Source organism: Solanum verrucosum, unplaced genomic scaffold (assembly GCF_900185275.1).
Source record: "Solanum verrucosum unplaced genomic scaffold, falcon-dt-bn FXZP01000038.1, whole genome shotgun sequence".
NCBI lineage: Eukaryota > Viridiplantae > Streptophyta > Magnoliopsida > Solanales > Solanaceae > Solanum > Solanum verrucosum.
The window spans coordinates 2,762,717-2,768,716 of NW_026020564.1; the positions used below are offsets into that span (position 1 = coordinate 2,762,717).

At 30.5% G+C, this 6,000-nt stretch overlaps 1 pseudogene; it reads right to left on the reverse strand.

Annotated features, from left to right (window-relative positions):
• Positions 1-3,492: 3,492 nt before the first annotated feature.
• On the reverse strand, positions 3,493-5,618 carry LOC125810216 (vicilin-like seed storage protein At2g28490; annotated as a pseudogene).
• Between the last annotated feature and the right edge of the window lie 382 nt (positions 5,619-6,000).

Genomic DNA, 6,000 nt, shown 5'->3' on the forward strand with positions numbered 1-6,000 from the left:
AAATATAATTTAAAATTTTAAAAAAATATATTATTATTAATCGGATGATTCACTTTCCAACTTCTGAATAACTTAATTTAAATTTTAATAGTACATTCTTAAACTCCCCTCAATAATTTACCAATTAATTAAGGTCAAATATTCAATTAATATGGGTGACTCGAATTTGACGAAGTCAAGAAAACCAATAATTATAGTTTAGAAGTTTCGTTTTATTTACTAATTTACAAAATCAACTCAAAAATATGGTCACTTTGTAACATTTTAGAATTTTTTTTCTTTTAAATATTAATTATGAAAAAATTCATATATGAGAGTGGATAGATGAGTGGATTGAGATATTGCAATTTAAATTTGTGACACTTAGAAATCTAAAATTCTTAATGGTCCCCTAGCAATTATTGTTATTTGGACTTTCATAAATGATATAAATATATTCGGAGACTTCTTCAAATTTGGTACTATCATTTATTTTATTTATATATATATATATATATAACTATTTTCTTAGTCTTACTTGTAAAATTCAAAGTACTAGTTTCTTGATGCGTAATGACTTATTTGTAAAGACTTGCAATAATGAATATAACAACATATGGTAAAACAAAAAATAAAAGGAAACAGAGCAAAGGTACAAGTTCCTTTACCTATAAGGATAAAAAATTAGATTAAAAAATTGCGGGTTGTATTTTCATTGATTGTGCTACAAACAACAACAATTGTCGGTTTTGATTCACAAATTTGACAATTCTAAAATTCATGTTAACATGGTAATATGATGTTACTTATCAGTATATTGATATCTAAAATTGTGATATCAATGAACTACTCAGCAACAGTAAAATACACTAGAGTTTGATTCATTTCTTCAAATCATGTCGATAATAGTCATTCATGAAGCAAGTCGAGAATGTGTTTGGTTAAAATCAATAACTCAATACATTCAAAAAACATGTGGCATTACTTTGAAAGGAGATGTTCCAACAATATTGTATGAAGACAATGTTGCATGTATAGCTCAACTAAAGGGAGGGTACATTAAGAGATTCACCAAAATTCTTTTTCACTCATTATCTTCAAAAGAAGAGTGATATAGATGTTTCAACAAGTTCGCTCAAGTGATAATTTAGTAGATATTTTTACTAAGGCATTACCAACTTCAACTTTTGAGAAACTAAGATACAAAATTGAAATGTGTTGTCTTCGAGATATTAAATGATGTTTTCATCAGGGGGAGTAAATACATGTTGCACTCTTTTTTCCTTAACCAAGATTTTTGTCCCACAAGATTTTTCTTGATACGGTTTTTAACGAGGCAACAAATAATGCGTATTAAGAAGAACGATGTACACTCTTTTCTCTTCTTCTAGAATTTCTTTGTACATAAACATCCAAATGAGAGTGTTGTAAATAATGAAACGTGAATGTTATGTAACAAATTCACACATCATGACTTTTATGATTTAGACAAGACTTAGAAGATTTCATTCATGACTTTAAAAAATAATTTTTGTTTTCTAATAACTTTATTTTATAACAAAAATTTCAATTTGACCTGTTCCACATTTAAAAAAAAAAAACTTCAATTTGACTTGTTCCGGATCTTGGGTGGAAATGAAATTCTAATTGTCAAGTCCAATGCGTGTCTTTCTAGGTTAGACACTTAGACTAGACATATTAACAAACGCACACTACGCATGCATTATGTTCTTTCCATGTGCTTGTAACCTATATTTTTTTTTAACGGATGAGGATAAAAAATATTCTTAAATTATGTTAAATTGAGAATATTTTTTTTAAGTGATAGTTTCATTGGGAACAAGTTTTTCTAAAATTAATTATCCTGCGATAAGTTATTTTATTATATTTATGAGATAACTTATCTCATCACTAAGGTATAAATAATGGGATAAATAATCCAAGAATTACCTCATACCTTCAGCCAAACACAAGATAAAATAATTCTGCATTTTATTTTGAACTATTATATCTTATACCTCATACCAAATGGCTCCTAATTTAATTGAAGGCCAATTAACCTAATTAGCTTAATAAATAAAACTAAAGGCCAAAAATATCCTTAAACTTCGGATTTGGCTCCCCTCCATTATCTCTTCCCTCTATTTCGTCAAGTGCACATCTAGATGAGAGACATGTGCTTTATTTAAATTTTTAAGGTCAAGATTATACTACATCAACAAATATTATAAACATAGTTAAGTCAACCAATTTTGAAAAACTACCCCTAAATGTGATAAGAACAAGATATTTTCTATAAATTTTGATATTCATTGATTTCATTTTATATTTTTTACTCAAACATTAAATTGTACGATATTTAAAGTGAGAATCAATAAACTATTTTGTATGATAATAAACTATGTTCTTGAAATATTTTATATGTTAGAAAAACGAAATAAAAGATGTGAATAATTATCAATGTAGACAAAAACCTTAAAAACATTAAAATTACCACACTTTAGTAAGAGGAGAAAGTGTGGCTATGTACTGTGTTTGAAGGGGAAAAAAGAAGTATGTTTTAAAATTTGTTTGTTGGGAATAAAAGAAAATTTTAATATTTTAAATAAAAAATATAAAATGAAATCAATGAATATCAAATTTATAGAAAATATCTTGTTCTTACCAATTTAGGAAGTAGTTTTCTAAAAATTGCTTGATTTAACTATGATTATAATATTTGTTAACGTAGTATAATCTTGACGTTAAAAATTTAAATAAGACACATGTCTCTCATCTAGATGTGCACTTGACGAAATGGAGGAAAGGGCTAATGGAGGGGAGCCAAATCCTTAAACTACCGTAAACAAACCTTTACCCTCCCTTCCTTACTAAGAAAACTCTAGATCAAATTTAACCAAGTTAAAAAAATATAATTTTTTGGCTAACATGAAACCTCGTTCCTTACCTTTTTATTTGTTTTATTATTACATACACAACGTGATAACCACGTCGTTTTTCTTAAATACAAAGAGATAATAATTGATGATATAACTTTATTACAAGTTCAAATAAATAGATCATTACAAAAATGACATCAACAAGGGCCGGGGTCATTGGTTTGTAGCTTTCAGCATGGTAGTTTTCTAATAATTATTCTTCTAAACTAGACGTATATGAGAGCATTTACTAATAATTATCAATCATACACAATTATAATTAGTGGACCCATAATTAAAAAAAAAAAAAAACTTAATAAGACTGGATAAGTAGTACAGTTAGTGGACTTACTTAAAACAAGAAAAAGATATCTTAACCACTCTAGTATATAAATACTAGAGCCACCAATATAGGCTTGGTCCACTAATTTGAAATACCGATCACAAAAATCAGTTGAAATTTGAAATTTTGATAATGGAGTTCAAACCACAAATAGAATCATGTTTAATATAAAAATCTGTCTTATTAACAACTCAAAAGGAAAATAAAGTTCCATAACTGACACCAGACTCGTGCCATAATTCAACTAGACTATTAAAATCCATTCTCATCCTCAGAGGAACGTGATGGCAAGATGACCTGTTCGCGTTGAGCATTGGCAATCCTCTTAAGCCTTTTCTCATCAAATTCCAAATGCAGCTGCAAATTCTGGCCCTCTCAAACTCTGCATCAATGAGTTTTTACCTACCAAGAACTGTTGATTGTTCCTCTTTGCTGATGTAGTGAAGCCAAAGAACTCCAACGGCCTATTCATTGATGCAATTTGGCAAAAGGAAAGTACCTTGGCACCCAAAAAACATCCCCTTCTCGTCATTGCTAAAGTACCATTCGGATACACAATTTGGATCCTGCCAGTCCCTCTCAACACAATTCTATACTCGATTGCTGATGGATTGATATGAGGCGCCATAAGGGATCCCTACATTTACATAGTAGATAAAACATGTAAACACGAAAAAAAAGAAAGAAGGTATATCCACATTATATACATGAATCATTCAATTACCGGAGATAGATTGACAAGATACACGCCATTTCCTGATTGCTCTAGAGCAGAATAATCAGACGAATCCACCTTCTTGCTCCATCTGTAGTCATTCTTGAAATCGGGCTTCTTGTTGTAGAGATTGTATATCAATGGAGCTTTATGATTCACTTTCTCGGTAACATCTTCACCGTTTAACAAAGTAAACAAAAATTTCCTAAATGACCATGTTGATTTCTCCTCTTTGGGGATATCTTCTTCATCAAAATTCACAATTCTCTTCAAATGAGATAGTCTTTGATGGGGTTCTAGGTCCAAGAAGTTGGACCAAATGTTAGTGTCATGAGAACCAGATAAATGTACGATTGGTCCGGAAGAGCGTGTGTACTTCTGCTGTTGAAACCTGTCATAACACATATACAAACACTCAAACTTGAATGTAGCTGACAAGTAAAAACTCCAACTTTGAGTATGCACATTTAGACACCTCCAATTTTTTTACACTGGTAAGAAATGGTGAATTCATTTGAACACTTACATTAAGAGCAGTTGATAACGTAGTATGATCGAATCCAGCAAGAATGGAGGAGGGATTACTTCCACCACCAATGAAGAAAGACTGCAAAATATTACGAGTTACAAAGTTTTCGGAAAAAAAAACAGAGTATATATGACTAAAGGTAAGAAAAGGAGATTAGAAGACCAAATTTTGTGAGAAACTAGCTTAGGGTCAGTTGCATAGCCAAATGCAGTAACAGGTGGTCAGTTGAACACCCTTCGTTGAAAAATTAATACTATTTATATAGAAAATTACACGAAATATGTATATATTAAATCTTAAATCCCCTTAACGAAATTTCTAGCTTCGTCACTGCAGTTAGGGTACATGGAAAGCATGCCATCCCATGGATTCAGAGGTAATATCAATGCTGCAAATAATTTGAAGTCTTTTGCTTTCAACTCTATTCTCTAAATAAAAAGCTGATCCAGCAGGAATTGTGTACATATCTCCTGGCTTCAAACTCCTTTCTTCTAGTTGATCCTTATAGATATGTCCAACTTTTGCTTCCCCTATATTCAATTCAATAAAAATATGATAACCCTAGCTTAAAATTTAAATTTTACACTATCCGTATATTTTAACATGTTACATTTTTTAAGTTACAAGTCCCACCTTTTTATGAAAGCCTATCATTTATATGAGTATAAAAAACAGTCTTTCTACCTCTCAAGATAGGAGTAAGGTTTGTGACGTACACTGAATATGTTACTATTGTTGTAGTAGTTTAAAAGAAGTTATACTCTTAAAAAGATATTGCGAAGGATCTAGAAAGAAGATAGAAGTGAAATTGCCATGGTGAACAAAGATGACAAGATTTGAATCAAGATATTGAGGGATGAAGAGGCTATTTGGTTCCATGGAAATGAAACCAATATGCATTGGACTATGTAAAAATGAACCCCTACGATAGCCACCTTTCACAAATCTCATAGACCCGGCATCCGTTTTCACAACATTATGTAAGTGACGCAACAAGAATCATTGTTCTCCTTGTGTCGTTTGTTCGTTTTCTTAGTCTACGTGAAATCCATCAACACACGCAACTAGTGCCGAGAAAAGTACCAACACGAGAAGTAACAATATCCTTATCTTTCCCATCCCAACTCAGAACATAAAAATACTAATAATAGTTTGATTTTCTAAGATGATTTTTTTAATCAACTTTGGTTTACTGGTGAATTATTAGGTGAATCGTCTAGCAACTTATATAGAGATGGGAATTGCGAGATTTGAGAGGAGGAATTGTTGTCAAGCATACAATATTTTTAGGATTTTATAGTGTTCTATGAACGTTGAGATCGATCTTGAAAAATATTAGTTGAACTAAAGAAAAGATTATTTGTTAAAACTTGTATACATGACCAAATGTTGTGAAATTGTAATTTGATGACCACTTCAAAGGCCTACTCTAACGCAATAGAAGAGTGGATTTAAATTGTATATACTATATTTCTTACACTAGTATTACCTTTAATTTTACCACAACATGTATATG